Below are 9,384 nucleotides of genomic sequence, written 5' to 3' on the forward strand. Positions count from 1 at the left end.
AGACGGGCCATTTCAGAAACGAGTGTCCTAACAAGCGTAAGGATGGCGGACCACCACGTGCTAGAGCCTTCAATGTTAATGCAAGAGATGCACGCGACAACCCCGACTTGGTAACAGGTATATTCAAAATCAATAATCTTTTAGCTTCTGTCCTATTCGATACTGGTGCCGATAGGAGCTATGTGTGTAGACATTTTTGTGATAAGTTAGATTGGTCGTTAGTTCCTTTGAAGGAAAGTATGCTTGTCGAGGTCGCCAATGGAAAACTTGAAAAGGTTGACCATATTAGTCGTGGAGCTATTATCAACATAGCTGGTGCAGATTTCGAAATTGATTTGATACCTATCAAACTGGGAAGTTTTGACGTGATCGTCGGTATGGATTGGTTGAGCAAGATAAAGGCCGATGTTATCTGTGGAGATAAAGCACTTCGCATACCACAAGGAGATGGCGAACCACTGGTTATCTATGGAGAGAGATGTACCTCGAAGTTGAACCTCATTAGTTGCGTGAAAGCGCAAAAGATTATGAAGAAGGGACGCTTTGCTGTCCTAGCACATGTGAAAGCGGTAGAAACTGAGGTGAAGAACGTGAACGACGTTCGAATTGTGAACGAATTTTCTGATGTCTTCCCAGAGGAATTGCCTGGATTACCGCCGCAGAGAGCAGTAGAGTTTCAGATTGACTTAGTGCCAGGAGCTGCACCTGTAGCTCGCGCACCTTATAGACTCGCACCTTCCGAGATGCAAGAATTACAGAGTCAACTACAAGAGCTATTAGATCGAGGGTTTATCCAACCAAGCTTCTCGCCTTGGGGCGCACCTGTGTTGTTTGTAAAGAAGAAGGATGGATCCTTCCGTATGTGTATCGACTACCGTGAACTCAAAAAATTGACTATCAAGAATCGATACCCTCTTCCACGAATTGATGATCTTTTTGATCAACTACAAGGATCGAGCGTTTATTCAAAGATCGATTTGCGATCCGGATATCACCAGCTGAGGGTGAAGGAAAGTGACGTGATGAAAACTGCATTCAGGACCCGTTATGGTCATTATGAGTTCCTCGTGATGCCATTCGGTTTGACAAATGCCCCTGCCGTGTTCATGGATCTCATGAATCGTGTCTGCAAGCCTTACTTGGATAAGTTTGTTATCGTCTTCATAGATGATATCCTCATCTACTCTAAGAGCGAAGAAGAACATGAGCAACACCTTCGGCTAGTGCTTGAACTCTTAAGACAAGAGCAACTTTACGCCAAATTCTCCAAGTGCGAATTTTGGTTGAAGGAAGTACAGTTTTTGGGTCATGTTGTGAGCGACCAGGGTATCAAAGTTGATCCCGCCAAGATTGAAGCCATCAGCAAGTGGGAGACCCCCACTACTCCAACGCATATTCGCCAATTTCTAGGTCTCGCCGGTTATTATCGAAGGTTTATCGAAGGATTTTCTCTGATTGCGCGTCCTTTGACCGCACTGACTCACAAGGGCAAGAAGTTCATTTGGGAACCCACACACGAATCAGCATTCCAAACTTTGAAGAAGAAGTTAACCTCCGCACCTATCCTATCACTTCCTGAAGGCAGTGACGACTTTGTTGTTTATTGCGATGCATCGAAGAGTGGTTTTGGTTGTGTATTGATGCAACGATCAAAGGTTATTGCCTATGCCTCCCGCCAATTGAAGATTCACGAGCGGAACTACACTACACATGATCTTGAACTTGGAGCCGTTGTCTTTGCACTCAAATTGTGGAGACATTATTTGTATGGAACTAAGAGCACTATCTTCACCGATCACAAGAGTCTCCAGCACATCTTCGATCAGAAGCAATTGAATATGAGACAGCGTCGATGGATCGAGACGCTCAACGACTACGATTGTGAACTCCGTTATCACCCTGGCAAGGCCAATGTTGTAGCTGACGCTTTAAGCCGAAAGGAGAGGACGGCACCTCTCCGTGTTAGGGCTCTGAACATCACCATCCATTCGAACCTCAACAACCAGATCAGAGTAGCCCAAGTTGAGGCTCTCAAGGAGGAGAACATATCTCACGAGCATTTGAACATACTTGTCTCTCGATTCGAGGTTAGAGAGTCTGGACTCCGATGTTATGCCGGAAGAATTTGGGTACCTTACTATGGAGATCTACGAAGCCTGATACTTGATGAAGCACACAAATCGAGATATTCGATTCACCCCGGTGCAGGTAAGATGTACCACGACCTTAAAGAACAGTATTGGTGGCCGAATCTTAAGAAGGACGTTGCGACTTATGTTGGTAAGTGTTTGACTTGCTCGAAGGTTAAAGCCGAGCATCAGAGACCTTCTGGGTTACTTCAACAGCCGGAAATCCCACAATGGAAGTGGGAAGGGATCACAATGGATTTCATTACTAAGCTGCCGAAGACGGTGGGCGGATGCGATACTATTTGGGTTATTGTTGACCGCCTCACCAAATCTGCACACTTCCTAGCGATGAAGGAAACTGATACAATGGAAAGACTTGCTCAGCTGTACATCAAAGAGGTTGTATCTCGTCATGGTGTACCTTTATCAATCATCTCCGATCGCGATCCCCGTTTTGCTTCCAGATTTTGGCGTTCTTTGCAGGAAGCCATGGGAACTCGTCTTGACATGAGTACTGCTTATCATCCTCAGACTGACGGGAAAAGTGAACGAACGATTCAGACCTTGGAGGACATGCTGCGTGCATGTGTCATTGATTTTGGAAAGGCCTGGGAAAGGCATTTGCCACTCGCCGAATTCTCGTACAACAACAGTTATCACTCAAGCATTAATGCTGCACCTTTTGAAGCATTGTATGGTCGTAAGTGCCGATCTCCTATTTGTTGGGCTGAAGTAGGCGAAAAGCAAATCACCGGACCCGAGGTAGTTCACGAAACCACGGAGAAGATTGCTCAGATCCAAGCTAGACTTAAGACTGCCCGTGATCGCCAAAAGAGCTATGCCGATCTTAAACGGAAAGACTTTGAATTTAATGTTGGTGATCGTGTAATGTTGAAGGTTGCACCTTGGAAGGGTGTGATCCGTTTTGGAAAACGTGGAAAGTTGAACCCACGATACATTGGTACTTTCGAGATCTTGGAACGTGTTGGACCAGTTGCATACCGTTTGGATCTACCAGCACAATTGAGCTCAGTTCATCCTACCTTCCATGTGTCAAACTTGAAGAAGTGTCTTGCTGCACCCGAACTCATCATACCATTGGAAGAACTTACTATTGATGACAAACTCCACTTTGTGGAGGAACCTGTTGAGATTATGGATCGTGAGATCAAAACTTTGAAACGCAACAAGATTCCGATTGTACGAGTACGATGGAATGCCAAACGAGGACCTGAGTTTACTTGGGAACGAGAGGATCAAATGATGCGGAAATATCCTCATCTTTTCCCGACTCCTCCATCTACTTCAGCTTAAATTTCGGGACGAAATTTTCTTTAACAGGTGGGTAATGTAACGACCCTGGTTTTTCCAACGTTATTTATTAATAATTATTATTATTAATACGCTTGATTAAACGAATGTATGTTATTACATTTACATGTTGCTTTAATTGCCCGTACTTGAACTTTAAATGCCCGAAACGTCTTTGTGACACCCGGAACTTGCACGAATAATATTTTAAGATATTATTTACATTCATGATTAATTTTATTAATCATTTTAATTAACTAAGGTGATTAGTTAAGTACTTGGGCTTTAATTGGATTTAATTGTTAAACTACTTGCACTTGGGCTTTATTAGTATAATGGACTTTTGACTTGGGCTTCTAAGCCCACCCTACTTATATTATGGATTAATTAGCCCACTCTTGCTACTTGTAAGTATTAGTTTGGAGGTTAACTAGTTAGTTTGTTCAATTGGAATATAGTTGGCTCATTATCCCCATGAACACCACCCTTTTACCCAACTTTTGTAAGCTTTTCCACCAAGTAACCATCAAACAACTCTCTACTCCCCTTGGGAGCTGCTGGCCGTGGGCTAGGAGTACACAAAAGAGATTCAAATCTTTTTTTTTACTCACTTGTTCACTTGCAATCTTCATTTCAAACACACACACTTGAAAACCTCTCAACTTTCCTCTCTTTTTCTCTAATACTTGTAAGCTACTAGGAACTTTTCTTCTTCTTCTTTTGGTTACTAAAACCGTGGCCTTTTACCCCTTAAACATCATCATCAATTGTTGTTTGTTTACTTGTTCTTACTTAATGTTTGAATACATGTAGTTACTAGTTATATGTTACTTACTTTCTAACTTTCAAGAACAAACTTACTAGTTTGATTTCTTCATCTTTATCTTGTTATAACAAGAACATTCAAGAACATAATCTATCTAGTTATGTTCTACATATTTTGTTTCAAAATATTAAAGTTCATAGTTGTATAAACTCTTTACTTGTAGTTCTTGAAGTAACTTTGAAGTTACTTCACTTAAAGATCAACTTGGGTTGAATCTTTAAAAGTAAGAGCAACTATGAATCATCTTCTTGTTTAGTTAGCTTTATACTTTATTTATTTCAAAGATTACGAGTTCTTGTTGTTAAAATCATACTTGCAAGTCATGGAAGTAAACTTAAGGTTTACTTTACTTAAAGATCAACTTTGGTTGAATCTTTAAAGTATGAGCAACACTTGAACTAGCTACTTGTTTAATTAACTTGTTTCTTTACTTTATGCATTTAAATTACTTGTTTGTTGGTTTGTTGGTCAAGAACTACAAGTTGGCCTTGATCTCATACTCTTGAACTTAAAAGTTAACTTATAAGTTTCAAGAACATAGAAGTGTAACTTACAAGTTACAACTTCAAATACCTTTGAAAGATCTAAGTTATCTAGCTTATGGTCTTCTTAAATTGTCATAAACAAAAGCTATAAAGCTTACATACACTTTACTAGTTGTTGATTTAAGTTTATAACTTGTTTTTACTTCTAAAGTTCATGTAAGTGTTGAAACTAAGCCTTGATGTAACCTTGGTTCATCAAACACTTACAACACTTGCACTTGAGTTATGATGGACAAACCTTGGTCAAAATGATGTTAACACATCAACGAGTTGTACACTTGAAGCTATACGCATCAAGAATGAGAACCGTGATGAACATCAAGCACCGAGACAACCGGAACTCTCCAAAACCCACTGTTCTGTCCAAAACCTACTGACCTGATGCTTCTGGAACAGACCAGTAGACCTGGGCTGTTCTAACCATGATTTTTAGATAGAAATTTTCGAGTAGATAACTTTTCATATAGGACTCGTCTTAATCCGAGTTACGGTTTAGGATTTATGGCCCTCCGATCGTTACCATGTCCTTTAACGTTGTGCAGAAATTTCTGACCTACTCGCACTTAGACCGTCGCCACGGTCAAACCAAGACGAGTTTGCTTCTGTAAATTTTACCACACTTAAGGGACTCGTAGACGGAGCCATGACCACTGGTCTCACCTTAATTCAGTAAGGGTAGAGGCTGTGGTGACTGACCGAAGTCAGCCTTTGTTTTAAACGACTTTCATAAACGAGTCTTACTTGTTACCTTTTGTTTAATGATGATTGATGATGACCCTTATGACCTTAATTACGTACTTGTAAACCTTTTGAGACGACTTATTGACTTAGTGCTATTTGACTTAGGTTGAGGACGTTTGGACCGTTACTTGCACACCACTTTCCGACTACTACCTTACCATTACTACTAATCATTGTGAGTTATAGCATTCCCTTTTTACTTTAACTTATTTTGGGAACTGAGAATGCATGCGGATTTTATGTTTTACATACTAGGCACGAGTACTTAAACTTTATATATGTGTGGGTTATATAACGGCAGAAACATTCCCTTTAGCTCGGTAACGTTTAATCATTGGTTTTTGAACCGTGAACGCGAATCTTAGATATGGATCCATAGGGTTTGACATCCCCACTCGGGCTAGTAGCGCTAGCATTTAACGAGTGTTTAATACTTCGAGGTTATACGCACTTGCCAAGTGCACTTTAAGGGGGTACATTAAACGTTAAGTTAGTTACCGGGTGCCCACGGTTAAGCATATACTTTTACATACTTTTGAAACGCTCGTTGTAGCACTGAAATCTCGTGGCCTACTTACATTACTGTTATACTTAAACTATAGCTCACCAACCTTTGTGTTGACCTTTTTAAGCATGTATTTTCTCAGGTGCTTGAAGTCGCTTCCGCTATCTTACTAGTCGTGCTGTAGAACCCGCTGCCTAGAGTTGTTATCGCATGACTACTTATGTTGCATTCAAACTTTTTACTTATGAACTTATGTTATGTAACGAGCATTATGGTCACGTACCCTTATTTAATGCTTCTACTTAGTGAAGCATACTTTTGATTTGTAAAACAATTGACGTATGTTATGACGTCACTTTTATTAATGAATGCAAACTCTGTTTTTAAAGCGCATATAGTACTTAACCTTGTAATGATCCTGTTGATGATGGTCCGTACATGATGATTTAGTACGGGGCGTCACAGTAGTGCGTAAGCATCATCTTGTCCCACTTGCTCTAGATAGGTATTCCACCATGTTAACGCAGAACCTGTGAAGGTATGCGTAGCGTACTTCACTTTGTCCTCTTCAGTACACTTACTTATGGCAAACACCGATTCGACCTTCTCGGTCCACCGTTTCAATCCGATCGGTCCTTCGGTTCTATCAAATTCCAAAGGTTTGCAGGCAGTGAATTCTTTGTAGGTGCATCCTACACGATTTCCTGTACTGCTAGATCCAAGGTTATTGTTGGTATGTAGCGCAGCCTGTACTGCGGCTATGTTTGAAGCAAGAAAGGCACGAAATTCCTCTTCGCTCATCTTCAAGGTGTGTCGAGTAGTCGGTGCCATTTCCTTCAAAATAGTCAAATGAAACGAGTTAATCATATAGAATATCAAGAGTAGTCAATAGTATTTCGTAGCGTAATATGAACTTATTTATAAAAGCTCTTTCTTCATATTAGCGTTTTATACTCTTTAATTCGGGTAGTACATACCCGTAAAGTTCATACTTAGTAGCTAACATACCATTTCAACTACTACAATTCTATATGAAAAACTAATCACAAAAAAAAAAAAACAAAAAAAAAAAAAATATATCATATTCAAGCCTTTATACAATAACTTGCAAACTTACAATACCGCTATTTTACATATAGCATGAAATATAGCACATAAAACTTTGATACAAAGTAGTTGCGAAGATAATTCTAGTTAATAAATAAGGCATTCAGCAAAGGCAATAAAGACACGTAATTCATACATCCAGAAACAAGTCATGCATTCTGGTTTTACTAATACCACTTCCCATCCTTGGTTTTGTGAAATATAACCGTTGTGACCGATAGTAAGACAATGTGTTGTAACTTCGTCAAAAGGATGAAGGTTACGTAATGACCAACAGTCTCGTAATAACCTAAAAACCTCTTTTCTTACCCCAATTACCGACTCCTTCACTTGTGGGAACTTTTTGTTTAATAGTTGTAGCCCGATGTTCTTGTTCTCACTTTGGTGAGAAGCGAACATTACTAACCCGTAAGCATAACATGCTTCTTTATGTTGCATGTTAGCCACTTTTTCTAAATTACGAAGTCCTATATTCGGATATATTGAGTCAAAATAATTTCTTAACCCGTTGAGTAAAATAGCATTTGGGTTCCCCGCAATATATGCGTCAAAGTAAACACATCGTAACTTATGGATTTCCCAATGTGATATCCCCCATCTTTCGAACGAAAGCCTTTTATAAACCAAGGCATTCTTGGAACGTTCTTCGAATGTCTTACAAACTGATCTCGCCTTAAATAGTTGTGCCGAGGAATTCTGACCGACTCTAGACAAGATTTCATCAATCATGTCTCCGGGTAGGTCTCTTAAAATATTGGGTTGTCTATCCATTTTGTGTTTTTATACTATAAAATAGACAAGAGTTAGATTCATAAAAAAATACTTATTAATACAAGCAATTTTTACATATATCATAAAGCATAAGCACACTATATTACATATATTACACCACACGAATACAACTATCTTATTCCAACTCGCTCGTTTCTTCTTCTTCGGTTTTGGTTCGTTTTGCCAAGTTTCTAGGGATATATGATGTTCCCCTAATACAAGCCGTCATTTTCCACATTGGTTTAGAAAAACCTGGTGGTTTAGAGGTTCCCGGGTTATTGTCACAACTTAAGAAATACGGGTGTTGACGATACATATAAAGTTCATCGTGTTTGGAATCAAATTTCTCTATTTTTATGCCTTTTCCTTTATTGTTCTCTTTTGCCTTATTAAATTGTGTTGGGGTAATTTCTATAACATCATCGGAATCCTTGTCGGGATCCGATTCATCGGAGAATTGGTAATCCTCCCAATACTTTGCTTCCTTGGCGGAAACACCATTGACCATAATTAACTTTGGTTGGTTGGTTGAGGATTTTCTTCTACTTAACCGTTTTATTATTTCCCCCACTGGTTCTATTTCTTCTTCCGGTTCCGATTCTTCTTCTGGTTCCGATTCTTCTTCCGGTTCCGACTCTTCTTCCGGTTCCTCTTCGGGAACTTGTGAATCAGTCCACGAATCATTCCAATTTACATTTGACTCTTCATTATTATTAGGTGAGTCAATGGGACTTGTTCTAGAGGTAGACATCTATCACATAATATCAAACACGTTAAGAGATTAATATATCACATAATATTCACATGTTAAAAATATATAGTTTCCAACAAAATTTGTTAAGCAATCATTTTTCAAGTAAACACGGTCGAAGTTCAGACTCACTAATGCATCCTAACAAACTCGATAAGACACACTAATGCAAAATTCTGGTTCTCTAAGACCAACGCTCGGATACCAACTGAAATGTCCCGTTCATATTAATTATAAACGTTCCATATTAATTGATTTCGTTGCGAGGTTTTGACCTCTATATGAGACGTTTTTCAAAGACTGCATTCATTTTTAAAACAACCATAACCTTTATTTTATCAATAAAGGTTTCAAAAGCATTACGTAGATTATCAAATAATGATAATCTAAAATATACTGTTTACACACTACCATTACATAATGGTTTACAATAGAAATATATTACATCGACATATGTTTCTTGAATGCAGTTTTTACATAATATCATACAAACATGGACTCCAAATCTTGTCCTTATTTTAGTATGCAATAGCGGAAGCTCTTAATATTCACCTGAGAATAAACATGCTTTAAACGTCAACAAAAATGTTGGTGAGTTATAGGTTTAACCTATATATATCAAATCGTAACAATAGACCACAAGATTTCATATTTCAATATACATCCCATACATAGAGATAAAAATCATTCATATGGTG

The sequence above is a fragment of the Rutidosis leptorrhynchoides genome, chromosome 9 (genome assembly GCF_046630445.1).
Source record: "Rutidosis leptorrhynchoides isolate AG116_Rl617_1_P2 chromosome 9, CSIRO_AGI_Rlap_v1, whole genome shotgun sequence".
In the NCBI taxonomy this organism is placed as follows: domain Eukaryota; kingdom Viridiplantae; phylum Streptophyta; class Magnoliopsida; order Asterales; family Asteraceae; genus Rutidosis; species Rutidosis leptorrhynchoides.